Source organism: Puntigrus tetrazona, chromosome 3 (genome assembly GCF_018831695.1).
Source record: "Puntigrus tetrazona isolate hp1 chromosome 3, ASM1883169v1, whole genome shotgun sequence".
NCBI classification, from domain to species: domain Eukaryota; kingdom Metazoa; phylum Chordata; class Actinopteri; order Cypriniformes; family Cyprinidae; genus Puntigrus; species Puntigrus tetrazona.
The window spans coordinates 16,594,345-16,611,960 of NC_056701.1; the positions used below are offsets into that span (position 1 = coordinate 16,594,345).

The window sequence follows — 17,616 nt, forward strand, 5'->3', positions numbered from 1 at the left end:
TACTAGATCAGTGGTTCAGTGGCATTTGAGGACCCTCAGCAAACTTCAAGAAAGACCGATCATGAGTTTAAGTTTAATTATTATTATAGTATTGAAATAAATCAAATTCTACACTCTGTGTTAATATGGAGGACATATCTGTTGTTTATGCTCAAAATTAATAACAAATTAATGAATTATTTTAATGTGTAAATACTACAACTTTTTTGTAAAAAAAACAAGTAGCTATGTCATAATTGTAGCAGAAATACTGGAAATACCAAAAAGGGTCAAATCCATTGATATAGATGGTCTCAAAACTAATAGACTAACAGCCAAAATGAATTTCATGAGCTCTTTAATACTGTCCTATAAAGACAAAACAAAGTAACTCCACCAACAATGAAAGTAGGGGGATTCAAAAGTTTTTAGATTGAATTTTGATTGATTTGATTTCAATTTTCACACTCTATTTTCTCTGAATCTCAGCACAGCTGAGCCAAGAGTGCCTGTCACAGGTCACGTCACAGTTGAAGACGCTCAGCTTCGACCATAACTCAAGACAAAATGTGAAGTTAGTCTATTTAGCTTTTGTAAAGGAGAATAAGCTGAATCATATTGAAAACCTTGGTCATCCAGGCAGAATCGCATTTCCTTGATCAAACATAACGATCGCTTTAGCTTTGCATCTTGTCCTTTGGAGGGCATGCAATCTGGCACCTAAATAAAATATGTTACTTAAAAAGCAGAAAACACCAAAGTCCGATGGAATTCCTCAATCGATATTGAGATAATTGCATGCAGGTCTCATGCAGTCTGTTTTGGCAGTTTACTTGGAGAACACTCAATAATGGAAAGATTCACTTGCGGAGTGTTTGCACTCAGGGCATTAGTCAACGTCTGGGTATTGATGGGTCTTGCCACAGTTGATTCATTAAAGGGACTTAGAGGAACTAGTAATGCACTTGTGGATCAGATAAAGCCACAATGCTGACACACAGCCAAGCATTCAGCAACAGAGAGCTCAGCAAGGCGGTCTGCCATCAGACATGCATACCGCACATACAGCAGTGTTAATAACAGCAGAGCTGCAGACCTCACGCACTGCTTCTGAGCTTATAAAACAGACCCGAAATCAACTTGAAGTCTGAAACCTATTTCAATGTAAATTGAAGTTCAGCTCTGTTTAAATTAATCATCCAAAACCTGTTGATTTATATACCGTGGAAGACACTGTTTACTTAGAATTTGTCATAAGATTTTATGCCCTTCACTTTAATGTGGGCACATTTTAAAGACAAATAGCAATGTGCATGTTAAAAAGAATTAAAGCAATACTTCATAAATTATATATATATATATATATATATATATATATATATATATATATATATATATATATATATATATATATATACACACACAATATATATGTATATACATTGTTTCAAATCTAAAAGAAAATCAAAATAAATTAAATAAAAGAATTAAAGCAATATTATAAATATATATATATATATATATATATATATATATATATATATATATATATATATATATATATATATATATATATACACACAATATGTATGTATATACATTGTTTCAAATCTATGACCTAATATTCAAAACACACTGTAAAAAGTGCTACACCCACAAAGTAGGTTTTAAATACTTTAAATAGTTTTAATCTAGTTTATTTTATTTGTTTTATACTAAAACGTATTAATATATATTTCCTCTTTACTTAAAATATATCAGTTTTTATATAACAATATATTTTAAGTAAAGCTATTGCAATTTATTTGGGTAGTTATTTGTATATGGTTGTTGTGTACAAGAAATGTTATAAAAGTGAGTTGACATACACAATTTATTAGAGCAGTTGTCGGTGTGACAGGTTTGTTCATCAAACGTAAATATTTTAAAATTTTTAGTAGTTGGCATTATCCATTTTTCACTGGCGGGACTTGCCCAGGCAGATGCAGCATCTTCGACACTTCAACTGTTTGAACGCTGCAGCGGATCTTTTCAGGGACTGATTAACACGGTAAGTTGAGCAAATTTAACCGAGTGATTGACGTAGAATCACGCGAAATCGCTTACTCTACTAGGGAGCTGAGGTTAGGTTTGCAAATTGCACTGTATAGCCAGCTATCCTGCACACACTGCCGACAACGGCCGCTCTGATAATGAAAATATTGGACATTAAACGCTTTAAGGTAAAAGTTAACCTAAGTTAACATTAGTACTAGGCTAGTTTAAGTTAACGCTTAACTAACGGTTAAAAATGATATTATTGGTAAAATTAAAGCCAAAGTAGCTTATGTGATCGAAACGGTCGCAGTTTAGAGCCTTCAGGCAATAGTTTTGCGGGCAAATCAGAGATCATGTTATTATACTTTTGCATTACTAAAGTAGATGCACAGAACTGACTGTAGAGATGTATGTTTAGACTTCTCTGTCTGATTTTAGAGATTTGATCCACGTTTTTTTTTATTCTGCAAAGAATTATTCTGCAAAACTATGTCTAACCTATTACTTAAATCAATTACATTTACAACTGATTTTTAACTTTATTCTAACATGTATTTTCCTGGTCTTTAGATACCCAAGCACTTTTGTTACCTGAGGGTCTTCAAGCTTCATATTCAGGTAAGAAAAAATTAAGAAAAGATACAATTGCAGCTATTCCCAGGTAAGTAAAACATAGGTAAAATTGCAAAGTATCTAATATTCACCACCTTTAGCAACAAAAGTAAAATTTTGACTTTGTGTCTTTTCTGTCTTTTACCTGTCTGCTCTCATTGCCTGTTCATCTGACCTAACTCTTGATTATTTTTTGTTTGTTTGTTTCACCAATAGAGTCATGATGAAAGCGAGGTGCAGGCTTTGGCAGTTGCCCACTGAAAATTTACATGTGCCATCATCCCGACACAATTGGAATTATCATAGAAGGAAAGCCCGTGGTCAGAGGTGTGCCAAACCTGTCGAAAGCATGCTGCCTCTTGTTTGGACTTACATATGCCCTCGACCTCAAGTATCCCCCAAAGTTGGTGTACACATTCGAGATATATCAGAGGCTGTTTGTGGATTGGACCCCATGCGTCCTAAGCCATCATCCAAGTATACCAATCTCCTCATTAAGTTATCTTAGATGTTTTCTCAATGACATCTGACATTGTTTGCCATCATTTTACAAGTCTCTGAATTTTACAAGTATTTTGATTTAAAATACAAAAATCTTACAGATTTTCTTTTTTCGTTTGTTTTTGACAATACAATTTGATGTTATGGCTCACAGTTACATTTATCTAAACATTGCAGATTGGGCAGTTTGGCTATTTCACTTAACTGTTCAGAACAGGTTGAAATTACACTTACACAATGTTTGTTTTATATTATTGTGTACATGTGCAGCCACATTAATGGCCTGTTTTGTAGTCACTGTTAAATGTGACACTGGTTGACACTGAATAAATGTTGTCTTCAGTCTATCCTATCTTTTTCTTCTTCAATTGATTTTGTAATTGTTAATGACAGTCTGTTAATCACTGTAGGGTTTAGAATATAAACATTTAAATTTCTTTTGTGAGGGTATAGTCAGGACTCAATTAAAATGTTTATTCAAATATGATTAGATTAATTTTACTAAAAACATAAAGTTCATAAAACCTAATTAAATGAGTACAGGTTGCTTATAGCAACCCATAAATAAATAAGTTACCTGTACCAAGAAAAGTAGGTTTATCTAAGTAATACTAGTACTATTAGTTACCTCAACTTGATTTTGTTGCATTTGTATTAAGTAATGTTACTGTGTTTATTATACTTAAAAAAGACTGCAAGTTGACTCAACTTAAAACATCCAATGCAGCCACTTGCCTCACTTTTTATAAGTTAGATCTAGGTATTACTTTTTACAGTGCATAGGCTATATTTTTGAAGAATATCCTAGACAAATGAATAACTACTGATGCTGTCAAGCTCAAAAAAATAAAAAAAAAGGACCATTAAAAATATATTCTATTTTGAACTGAGACTATAAAAGACTAAAGACTATATTATTGGGTGAAATATCTTACTTTATTCACTGAATCTTGATATCTCTTTAATGATAGTTGGAATTAATCATTTTGAATGAATCTGTTCATCTAGTTCACAAAACTGGACTTAATGATACTTTTAAAGTATTTTGAAGCCTAAAAACCCAACACGAATAACTGATCAACAAATGCATTTCTCATTTTGCATTCCACAGAGTCACGCATGTTTGAAACAAACTGCATAAAGGTTAGTATATTATGCTAATGTACCATCCCTTTAAACCTTTACATTTCCTGCAGGTTTTTTTAAACGTATAATTCATTACAGGATGATGATTTCTAGATAATAATTTGTGTATTCTTGGCACACTGAATCTCACCAGTGCATTTTCTGTTTGACTTAATAAACCGTAATTGCTGGCAGCAATCAGTCTATTACGCTACTTCCTCTCATTCGAATCATTTAAATCACTTGAAATGGATTGTGGCACAATGAATATAATTTTTCAGACTTTCAAAAGGAGGATGAGCAATTAACACTTGTCGATTAAGCCTATGTCAGGCAGAATGCATTTCAAGAGTGACTGAAGAAAAATGGAAACACTCCCTCCGAGGTGATATCTTTAAACGAATAACCTGACATGATTAAACTTGATCAATTAAATATTTCTGAGTAGAAAATTGAACCCCTTTTCAAACGCATTACCATCAAAGCGAAGGCTGTAAATAGCATAAACAATAGCGAAAGCGCTGCTAGCAAACCATAATGCCATTCTGAAGTACGATAAAACAGGTAGGTGATTAAAATCGTATGATATTCACTTTTCAAACTCGTCGAAAAGAATAAAAAACATAATTAGAGCGAGAGGAAATGAGCCTAGAAACATCAGCCGAGCAAGCGCATTATTTCTCAGCAGCATAGCTTGTCCCCCAACAAATAGCAGTAGTCTGTATTTTGCTTGTTGACAGCACATTCGCTGCTGCCCTCCCGCTTTGCGCTCTTCTCTCGCCGTATTGTTTACGTGTGTCTACTCTGGGTCCTCCTCATTAGAAAAGGGCGACTATGCCAAGAGAGGCGGCACCCAAGCAGGGACTCCCGCCGTGTCAATCACATCCACTGCTCCAACTGTCTTACGGCAATGACGTGCCAATCAATGCTTCATGACAGATTGATGAGCCGAGGCTCTCGGCTAGCAATACCGTTTGGAGGAGACCAAGGTCCAATCCATTCGCCAGATGAGATTTAGCCTAGTATTATCAACGTGATTCATTACATGAATCTAAACAGCGAGAATTGCTCTGACTGAATGAACAGCCATCAGCCAAAGTCACATAAAATGGCTTATTCATTTACCATGTTGGTTATGTGATGTGGTGAGGAGCGCTGAAACACGCTGCATCTGTTAGTGTGAATGAAAGGGGCTTATTTCACAGCAAATGTGCTTTTCTTCAAAGCTGGAAAGACAGCGCTTGCACAGAGTCACATGTGTAACATTCATCCATCCATCCATCCAAAAAAAAAAACCCTGCTTATCAGAAAGACATTAGACAGTTTTATCTTTTCAGTTCTCAATGACATTTATCAAACACTGGCAGGTATGGAATGATTTTTTTAAAGCATTGCATCAATAGTACAACTGCAGCTGAAACTCAGAATTATTTTATATATGCACATCATGTACAACTATTGGGTTAAAAATATTTTATTTTATTTTATTTTAATACAATATATATATATATATATTTGAAACAAAATGCATATATAAATATATATATATATATATATATATATATATATATATATATATATATATATATATATATTAAAACTGAAATGTGAAATATTACTCAATACTACAAATTCTACAATATTTTGTCTACATAACATAACATAAAAAAAAACATTTAATATTAAAAATCCATAAGTTAAAAGCTAAAATTGCCAAAATACAGTTAAAAAAAGGGAAATGAGCACAATTAAATACTAAATGTAAGCCAATATATGCCCACACACAAAAAAATAATAATAACCACTATATTACCAATATATTGTGTATTCCTGTTTTATTATTACATTTTTTTTTCTTGTTCCATTCTCTCGCACGCATGCAATTTTTTGGTCTGTGTGTGCAAATATAATATGTTCTCTGAAACGGTATAACAAGACTAATGACACAATAAAAGCATGATTTTTGCTCCCTCGCAGGCATCCTGTGCCGAGCCCCGCATGTAAAAGTTGTTTACAACACTATTTAGCAATTTCTACACTACGAAGCTCATCTGTTAAATTACTGTTAAATGCACAAAAACACCCCGGTCTTGCAGGCTGGAGTAAACATCTATCCAAAACCTAAAGCATTTCAGAGATACTTACAGCAGCACAGAAGTGCACAGGCCTACCTCAGACGTGTATAGTTTGAACGCAACATTTGTGGGATTCGTCACGAAGCCTCCCCCTCAAAGAATGAATAATTTACTTGAGCAAGTCATATCAAATGGAACTTAAAAGGCATTTGTCTTTGCTCTTGAGTAATCCAAATGTTTTCCTTCGCACAGGATGTATTATTCATCGAGCTCTTGCACGCTGTGGCAGAGATTGTGTGCACCTGAATGCGACTCGGAGTACGGCACTCAATGCTCTGCGCCGGTCGACATCACACTTGCGCTCAGGGTGACAGATACCTCGTCTCTCCAACACTTCATAAAACCACCACAGACTTGGAGCTGTTTCAGACGCATGCATTGGAGTTACTGTGTGTGGTTGCTGTGAAATATGGCGCTAAGTCTCCGGCACTATGGCTTTAGATAAGGCTTGAGTGCCGGCCAGACTGCTTGTGATGCAAGATCACAGTGAAGGATCTGTCTCTCTCTCACTCTGTTTCATTCCCTCTTGGTCCAGCTCTAAGGATTTAATACCACTATTGATTTCTCCACTTTAAGAGAGAGCCTTTCAAATGGCATCAGCAAATGAACTTAGAAACTTTGTCCTCCAGTGTGCCTTTGAACTCCGGGGTTCGATGTAGAGGTGCCGCTCATTGTGCATGGAATTACCAGAACTGTCAATCGATGCAAAATTTTACCTAATTAACTACAGAATATGCTGATTAATTCATCAAATTAATTACATAGCGTTGTAGTCGAGACCAGCTGATTCAAGTTCATTAAGTGAGGACCGCGAGAAGAAAAAAAAAAGCTGAGTCTGAATGAAGACTGAAACCATAAGACCAAGACCCTGAAAATATGCTATTAGATTTGACTTTGACGCAAATAGTATTACAATTACAAAAAGATATTCTACCATTTAAAAGTTAAAGGTTAAAAAAAGTTAAAAAAAGACTTGATACATTTATTCTGCAAAGGATGCATTAAACTGATCAAAAGTGACAGTGAAGACATTTTACAAAGTTACAAACAGTGATTTTCAAAAAAAACAATCAGCAAAAACAACACTAATCAACACTTATAAGGAGAATCATTGTTAATAATTAAGTACAAATCTATATGCATCTCCATGGCGATACATTTATCTCAGTTAATGTTCATACAAGTATTTAAAACAAAGTGTTTTCTGTTTATTATGTAACAGTCTGCATGTTCAATTTCTCCACAACATGTGAACTCTTCAGGCCAGACCGAACTCAGTAGAACTGCCACTGGGATAGAGGTGGTGGTTTCACCTATGAGTGACCTCTCTCTGGGCATCCCCAAGCTGACACACATTTACACACAAATACAGGCATACATCTTGTTTGGACTGACTCCCAGATCAATTTGCATCACGCAGGGACAGATCTTCTATTGCAGACAGACACCCTGGCTAGTGTTATCCCCTAGACAAAATACAGTACTTGTGTAATATTTTACTTCCCGGGACTCTTAGTCATATCATTATCTCCAGTCAGCTGTCAGTTGTTACGGCGAGAAGAAATAATGTTTATTTTATGTATTTATTAGTTTAAACACTGTTAATATTTTTTAAAAATCACTGCAGTAATGAAACAGCAATAGTTCTTATCTAAAGATTTTGTGATAGGACCGTGGTAAAGTACATAACCTAACTCTGTTCAAAAAGAAATTCATACTTTTATTTAACAAGGATGCTAGAAACGTATTAGAAGTGACAGTTAAAACGTATGATGTTGGAAAAATCTTTGCATCTCAGAAATAAAGTACACTAAAATACATTATATTGTCAAAAGTATTTCACCTGCCTTGACTAGCATATGAACTTAAGTGACATCCCATTCCTAATCCATAGAGTTCAATATGATGTCAGTTCACCCTTTGCAGCTATAACAGCTTCAACTCTTCTGGGAAGGCTGTCCACAAGGTTTAGTAATGTGTTTATGGGAATTTTTGACCAGAAGCACATTTGTGAGGTCACACACTCATGTTGGACGAGAAGGCCCGGCTCTCAGTCTCCGTTTTAATTCATCCCAAAGGTGTTCTATCTGGTTGAGGTCAGGACTCTGTGCAGGCCAGTCAATTTCATCCACACCACACTCTGTCATCCATGTCTTTATGGACTTTGCTTTATGCACCGGTGCACAGTCATGTTGGAAGAGAAAGTGGCCAGTTCCAAACTGTTCCCACAAAGCTGGAAGCATGGAATTTTCCAAAATGGTATGTTGAAGCATTCAGAGTTCCTTTCACAGGGGCCAAGCCCAGCTCCTGAAAAACAACCCCCACCATAATCCCCTCTCCACCAAAGTTTACACTTGGCACAATGCAGTCAGACAAGTACAGTTTTGCTGGCAACCACCAAACCCAGGCTGCATTGCACTTGGTGATGTATGGATGCAGCTGCTCAGCCATGGAAACCCATTCCATGAAACTCTCTGCGCACTGTTCTTAAGATAATCTGAAGGCCACATGAAGTTTGGAGGTCTGTAGTGATTGACTCTGCAGAAAGTAGGCGACCTCTTCACACTATGGCTTCGTGGCTGGAGTTGCTGTCGTTCCCAAATGCATCCACTTTCTTGTAATACAGCTGACAGTTAACTGTGGAATATTTCGGAGCGAGAAAATTTCACGACTGGATTTGTTGCACAGGTGGCATCCTATCACAGTTCTACACTGGAGTTCCTGAGAGCGACCTATTCTTTAACAAATGTTTGTAAAAACAGTCTGCATGACTAGGTGCTTGATTTTATAAACCTGTGGCCATGGAATGGATTGGAACACCTGATTCCAATTATTTGGATGGTTGAGCGAATACTTTTGGCAATATAATATTTATCCAAATACAAAATAGTTGTCTGAAATTGTAATTATAGATTATAGTTTAGATTATTACAGTTTGTACTGTATTCTTTTATTAAATATGAGACTTTTCTCAAGAATATTTAAAAAAAAAATATACTAACCCATTTGAACAATAGTGTATATGGACATTGTCAGACACTCAAGTTTCAATGTCTGCATATGATTATATTACATAAACAACATCAAGTGAGATGATCTGTTATATTATATTTCTTACTTGCCACTTTGGTATTCTGACATTCATTTTAAAATGTGGCTAAAGCGCCACATTCTTACTTCTCGTGTATTTTGTCTTCTAAAACCATCAAATCTCATCATCTAATTGACACATTCTGTCACATAGCTCTATTCAGTAATGAATATGCTTGACTTTTTACTGTTTGCCTTGAAAATGTCTCACTTGGTGGGAGCTCGACAGTGATTTGTCACTATACTGGCACCGGGTGGCTTTTGCCAACTTCATTAGAACAATGAATCCGCAAGCGGCCTATTCCAGTAGGAGCCAGCAGGATGCTTGCGCGCACAAATGGATCGCTTGCCTAATGAGTGCCCGTTCAGTGTCTTTCACTTAATTAGTTTCCCATGCCTTCAGTCAGTAAATAAGTCTGAAATGTACACACCAGACTAATGACGCTCGAAATCTCCCCTTGAAGTGATCTTTGTTGATGCTTGGTTGAAAAGGAAAGGACTGCTACTGTTAACTTGTAAAAATGAATGCATCACGCAATTAAAATGATGCCACTTTCCCAATAGATTTGGCAATTTGATGGCTTTGCCATGGAGTGTGGATGCAGTGTGGTTGTCCTCCCCTGCCTCTCTGTGTGTTGTGGGTCGCTTTCTTTTTATTAGGCTCAGTAGTATGTATATGATGTAACCCAGGGGAGCCTTCGGAGAACAACAAAGGACATCTCTCTTTTCAACTGATAAGTCCTACGGCAACATCACTGTATGAATGAAAAAAAAGATTTGTCAGCTCAGCCATTTCTTCCAAAACAAAGACGTTCGAACTCTCAAAGTCACAGTGGTTTCTTCTTGCTTTAGTCACACCTGTCAGGCATCACAAGTAACACTCTAATCATGCTGTTGATTTGAAATGTAATTAGTTGCACAGTACACAAGATCTTAAGAGAAAATAGCTAATTGTCTATTTGTTTGGATGTTCGTTTAAAGAGGCTCGGATAATTGGCTATGTTCACACAGACAAAGCGTTTGGGAGTGACATCTGTATTTACTAACAGGTGTGACTCTCAAATGATCCTGTTCATACAACACTTTCGTTAGACATGAACAATGTCTGTAACCGCCGCCAAAGAAAACTCCACTTAAATGCATCTATGAATCTATTCGTTATAAAAATACATCAAGTACAAAATAGTTAAAGTGCCCTTAACAGCTCTATGTGTGTAACAGCTCTAAGTGAATGAAAACGTTTTTAAAACGAGCTGACCCAAGCTGTTTCACGTTTACGTCAAAATGAAACAGCAGCTTCTTGCCCGCCTACTTGTTCACTGTGTTTATTCACAAATAATGAATTATGTATGTATCTTTTTCAAAAGATAGAAAACACATATTATATTATAAAATGATATCAGATAATTTGACGTTCTATTATACAATTTTTTCGCTATATCATTATAGATTTTATGTTATCACAATTTTAAATATGTAGTTATGTATACATATAATTGTTTTCCATAATTCGCACCTACATATTGAAAGAAAATCTCTGCCATAGCCGTAACCATAACAACAGTTGACTGAAGTAAATATCTAAGATGGCGACGTCCGTAACACTGGTACGTCTTATCACAATTGACAGGATGTTATTTAATAAATGAGTCCAATCATAAGTTCATCCATCAAATCTTAATTAACCGCCAGCAGTTTTGAATTGCAAAGCGCATCATTTGGAGCGTGCCCAGACCGAAAAACTGACAGCAGCAGCTCTGGTGGAAAACACAGGCTGCTTCTAAAAGCTTCATTCGTGACACAATCTGGTCTCTCCCTTAAAATGCGAGTCCTGAAAATTTAAGGTAGTCAGTTCGGTTACATAAAGGCCACGTCGCTCTGAGTTAGAACCAAACTATGTGCGAAAGTATCTGTATTTAGCCCTGTTCATTGTATTCAATGCAGAGCCACGTCCAGGCTTGGTTTGACAGGTAAAAAGCAGATGGTGCCAATGAGACAAGACTCTTTCTCTCTCTTTCTCTCTGTTCTGTCTGTTAGATCTCCTGCCTTTCGAATCTATTAAGCGGCTGGGATGTAAGACAGCGAATTATCCCCGTATGTCACACCACTGATACGCGCCTGACATGCGTCCATCAGCGTAATGCCCTCAAAGAACGATCGCGACTACCCCGAGATCTTCTGCTCCAAATGTGATTGACTGTAGCCCCGCTACGACTCCAGCCTTGATGGGGGACGTGCATCCAGCAGTTGTTGAATCATGCATGGATGGAAGGTGCCCAGACTGCGAGGCGACTGAGTTATGGTCTTATTTGTGTACTGCGTTCAGCCTCCCCCCTCCTCTTCATCTCTTCTCTCTCGGTGTAAACAGCATAGGGCACAAACCCTACTGTGACAACTGTGCCACACAGTCAGACAGGAAGTCCTTTACAAGCGTGCTGACATGAGTCTGTGCCAGCAGGGATGAGCGCGGGGTGTTTGCTAACAGCACAGAGCTCATCTCCCAGCAGCCGTCGCTACTTTACGCTATACTGGTGTAAATCACACAAACCTCACACATCATCAGCTCATGCCCTCATATTATCATCTGTAACACAGAGGAAACCATCCCAGTGATGCACTCTAGATATACGAATCAATATCTAATTTAAAAGAACTGATGCCGGTACATGACTGTAATTTCCTCGTAGCTCACTTTTTCAAGATGCCTCTCAGTGTATTGGAATGTCAGTCAAATTCTGATATTTCATATTAAAAACGTATTTAAAATAAATAAATAAAATTCTAAATAAATAGTTCAAAAGAATTATACATAAATAATAGTAATTAAAATGTTTAAATAATTTAAATGACAGTATTATTAATATACAACCATTTATATGAATTATATTACACAAATAAAGAATTATTATATTATTTTATCAAGATTACTATTGTAGAAATTCAATCTTGCTGTTTTAACAAGCGGAAAGCATCACGCAGGGTGCGTTCTCCAGTTCATAAAAAGGATGGAAGAATAACTATACAATCGAAAATAGCTGTCACTTAACACAGCACTGTAAAACATACTGCATTCATAGCAAGAGACAATATAAGAACAGAACACAGCCAAAGACATAAATGGCCAAATAGATAGATAGATAGATAGATAGATAGATAGATAGATAGATAGATAGATAGATAGATAGATAGATAGATAGATAGATAGATAGACTATCATATGACAAAATCTCAAAAAATGCATTAATATATGGTAATATGGCAGAATGGGTTTGCTTTTAAATAAAAAAGTCAATTGCCTGTAAGTAAAGTCATCTGGTTTCAGTGTTGAGAAATGCTCATTTGGGACTGCTCATGCACTCTGGCTGGACCAGCCTGAAATAAAAAACATTTATGAGACAGTTTATGTCAGATTTTATTGCTGATATTAAACATGTTATTTAAATGTAAATTTCGCCAGTGGTTTTCGAGATTTCAGTAGCTGTCCACTGAAGTAGACAGGACTTAAAATAAGTAAGAATAAGCAGTGAGTAAAATTACTAAAAAGTAATTTGATTGTATTTTGTGTGAACGTCAACTTCGGACAGTATGCTTCTGCCAAGACTATTTTAACAATGTCCTTGAACATTGTGGTTCCTTTGCTGTCTATATGCAGGGTCAGAAAGCTCTTGGATTTCATAAAAAAATATCTTAATTTGTGTTTTGAAGATGAACAAAGATTTTATAGGTTTGGAAAATAAAACAAAAATATGTACGCATTTATTTAAAAAAAATGTTGTTAACAATAGTTTTGGCTTCAATCGATTTCTATTATATAAACATAAATACAATTAAAGTTGACGGCCAACATTCCAACATACAAACATTCTTCAAAATATTTTTATGCTCCACAGATCAAAGAGACTCATACTGGTTTGGAACTACATGAGGGTAAATAAGTGATGATTAAAAATTACATTTTAATTACATTTTAATTACATTTTAAGTATTTTAAAGTATTGTTCAGTAATAATGAATGTTCATTCATAATATATAAACTAGTGCTTAATTATAAACCTTAAAATGGTAAAAATGTAGGTAAATGAAAAATGTAGATACGAGAAATTACCGTTAACTAATAAATGCTGTTAGCTTATGTTAGCAAATACTAATGACTTGAACTAACAAATTGAACCATACTGTAAAGTCTTGCAGATATAACTTCAATTAATTACATTTAATAAATGACATATCACAAATAAATTAGAGCACGCTTGACAGCCCTAATGCAACTACACAGGAGAAATGACATTTCCCCCATCACATGTGCATTTATAAAGAGTCATGACTGACACAGAGGAGTCACGGTTCATGACAGCTTTTAATAGAACAGCACAAGTACATCACAGCGAGAGCCGGCAGATGTATGTCACGCATGAAGAGAGGAGCAGCGGCAGCCTCAGGGATGCGGTTCAAGCCTCGTAGGTACGTGCAAAAGGTTCTGTCGCCTCTGATCAGATAACGGCAGCTGCTGAGGCCTCTGGCTCTGTTCTCAGACCTGCGCTGATCCTCTTTTCCTCCTGAACTTCCAATACGAACCCTGCACTTCAAGCATGACAAATAATGGATTACGGGGATTAGAGGTAGACGAACATGAGAAGAGCCATATGTTTTGAACCTCCTCCTGACCTAGATGTATGTGCATGCGGAGGACAGATAAAGCCTCACGTCGCAATGATACGGCAAACCAAAAAAGGGTGGGGCCGGCGACAGGCCGAGCTCCGGCGTGAGGCTAGAATTCATTTACGAAAGATAATTGTACATTTCCGGAGGGAAAGGAAGAGGCAGTGAAAGGCAATAAAAGAATGAGTCGACATCGCCATGCACAAATGGCACTAATGAGGACGGTGATCAGGACTAAATGAATCCAATTAAGAAGTTGTTATTCTCAGACCTCATGAATCTCTGTGTATTCCTCGGGGATTTACGTTCACCCCGCGGAAGAAACGTGGACAATCTGACCAGCCCTCTTGGTTCTAATAGAAACATGCGGCCGTGCTTCTCTAGGACGGTCTGGAGCACTGAAGGAGCCAACAAAGCGAAGTGTCTAAGGCCGCCAGGCCCCTGGGGTTGGCGGTAGGAAAACGATGGGATTACCCAGGGATTAAGCAACGATAAGTACGGAAACAAAACCACTTTAAGAAGACACTTTAATTTTACTGTGCCAAGTTTGAAAGCAGACAATAAAGCTCTTCAGCGCAACCCCTGAGGGAATGAATGGCTTATAAATAGAGAATAATAGCAGAAGAAGTGGCCGCTGCAGGACTCTGATGAGCAGGAAGACGAGAGGAGGAAGAACAATAGCACTTGTGACTCCTCACCTCCTGACTGAATGTGAATTACAACGACAAGGCACTTCCTGCCATCGGCCTCCAGTGTCACATGCATGTTCATTCTCTTCCAGAGCCGATTCATTGTTATGAAATCGGAAATGTGGCGCTGGCCACTAAGGGATTGTCTTGAATGAGAAAACCACGACACATCTGAAAGAAATATGCTAGCAGCTAAATCTTAAAGAACTGTAGAATACGATTAGCTGTTTTAATCGGAAGGGCATTTTATGTTCCAGTAGCTTGAGGACACAAAATGACACTTTTCAAACAGGTTTTTAATATTGCAAAACGGACATTCTAGTCCAAACGGATATTTGAGGCGATGTTGGGCTGGTCAGGGTGCTCATATGCCAATGCTATATTAGTGGCACAAATGTAAAGCATTTACATTTTTTCTTAGAAATCCTCTGAAGTCTTTTCCCAACATTGACACAATTTTCTGTCATTTATGAAAGAACGCTTACCCGCCATTGACAGTTTTCCATTGTACTATGTTTTGACTGGTGTACAGTAGGAGCTGCCATCTTTTGAGAGAGTATTGAACTTCTGAATCAAAACACAGCAGGAATAAGTGTTTACAGATGCATATATAAAATAATGGGATTATCCAACATTAATCATTATATAAATCAAAACTGCCTAATGTTACTGGATGAAATGTCAATCCAAGAAGCGGATGCGCAATTTGATGAAAATGGAAGAGCAATTTTTTTTTCAATTGATGATCTATTTAATCTATTTGATTTGATTTCCAGGTTTAACTCTTTGACAAAAACATGACTGACTTTAGTTGTTGTTTAAAAGCAGATGCTGTTCTTTCTTTTGACATCCTGATATTTAACCAACAATGTTTGGGGGGGGGCATGGATATTTTGTTAAAATCATCAAAAATACTTTTTAAAAAGAAAATGCTTGTTGCATATGTATATGGAGAAAGTATTTTAAAGAAATATTTTACTTGCTCCCAAGCCATTCCAGGTGTATTTGACTTTCTTCTTTCAGACAAACACAGAGTTTCAAAAAAATGTATCCTGGTTCTTCCAAGCTTGGTAATGCTGGTGGTTAGCGGCCATTATTTTGAAGCTCCGTAAATCAGCTATATCTGCAATGTTAAACTAACCTATACACTTTTGGGGGGTTGTCACATGTCTTGTGAAGCAGATCAATGGGTTTTGTAACAAATATATTTCTAGTTTTCAAATTATAACCAAAATAACTGACTTCCGGCATCAGGTCAGGTCAACCAAGACGCACTTTCGTGGACGCTCATACGGCTGTTGCCAGAATTCAGTTATTTAGATACTTACGGATATATCCGATTTACGGATCTTCAAAATATTGGCTGCTATCCTCCAGCATTAGGAAGCTTGGAAGAGCCAGGATACATTTTTTGAAAACTCTGTGTTCATCTGAAGGAAAGTCATATACACCTAGGATGGCTTGGGGGTGAGTAAAATATGGTGTAATTTTTCTTTTTGGGTGAAATACTCCTTTAACATCAAAGAGATTGCACACTTCAGCTTTAATGGCAAATCAGCTGAATTTAAATAGTAATTTAGCTCTGAAAGTCTTTTCCACTGCCTGTTCACTGGATGATCCTTTGATAGAGCTCCAGATGGTGGGAGTGTGAACATACAATGGTACAAGGGAAACAAATCCTTCCTGATGCCACTAGGCTTCCTTTTACACCTCTCAGTGTAGGTGTCCATAAAAGCCAGACAATAGTAATGGACTCAGTCATTTTTACAACTGGCTGTAGGGCCCTTCTGTTTGAGGTGGAGCGGTTCACAGCAGACAGGAATAAAGCAGGTCAGGATACAAGGTCAGCAAACATCAGTTTGGGGTTGGAATGATCTTTTTATGGTTTATAATATGTCTAATTTTACATTTAATAAATATAAATACAATAAAACAGTAATATTGCAAATTATTATTCCATTTCAAAATGCTTGTTGTCTATTTTTATATGTTTTAAAAATAGTATTTATTCCTATGATGGCAAAGCTGAATTTTTATCATTAGTCTTCAGGGTCACATGATCCTTCAGAAATCATATTAATATTCTGATTTGCTTCTCAAGTAATGTTTGCTCTACTTAATGTTTTGAGGAAACCATAAAAGTTGTTTTTTGTTTTTTTTTTTTGTTTGTTTTTTGTTATTGTACATCTTTTATTTGAATTGTAAAAAAAATGTAACCGAAAAATATTCACTGTCACTTTTTGCTCAGTTTAATTTGTCCTTGACGAATACAAGTATTTATTTATAACACCCCCACAATTTTGGAGGCACAAATGTTTGTTTTAAGCATAACTTTTTCTAAAGTTTTTGTTAAAGAAAACAAATTGGCAGTAAGATAAGAAAATGTATTATCGTATATTTTCTCATGGTTATTTAGTTAGTTTTAAGGATATTTCTACTGTGAAACAAGACAAAAAAAAAAATTCTCCCAGCGCAGGGATGCTGGTAATGAGGGATTCTGTGAAGCAGATGAGGATTTGGGGAAGCAGTGGTTGGAAAGAGACAGCCGAGTGCGCGAGGTGGAGAGAAACGGGGAAAACAACAGGCATGGAGCAATAGTTAGTCGAACGGTTCAAGACCCTTGGTGATTTGTGAGTCTAAAGGCCCCACGGCTGCAGGTGTGTCACTCGAGAGAAGGGTCAACCGGTTGTAACTCACACAGCTACAGAGAGGCTTATCTTAATTCTGAAGGCTAGAAAATCTAAGATCCCATTCACTCGTAGTCCCTCTAATCAATGTGGACAGGTAAT

The 17,616-nt window shown here is 36.6% G+C and overlaps 1 protein-coding gene and 1 long non-coding RNA gene across 4 annotated transcripts in view; one reads left to right on the forward strand and one right to left on the reverse strand.

Moving 5' to 3' along the window:
- elfn1a (extracellular leucine-rich repeat and fibronectin type III domain containing 1a) overlaps positions 1-17,616 on the reverse strand; it is an 86,809-nt gene that overhangs the window by 51,997 nt on the left and 17,196 nt on the right. The gene's annotated exons all lie outside the window — the stretch shown is intronic.
- Positions 1,948-2,871, forward strand: LOC122342129. The gene is made up of 3 exons (XR_006250530.1): positions 1,948-2,029; positions 2,587-2,634; positions 2,845-2,871. It is a non-coding gene; the product is annotated as an uncharacterized LOC122342129 (long non-coding RNA).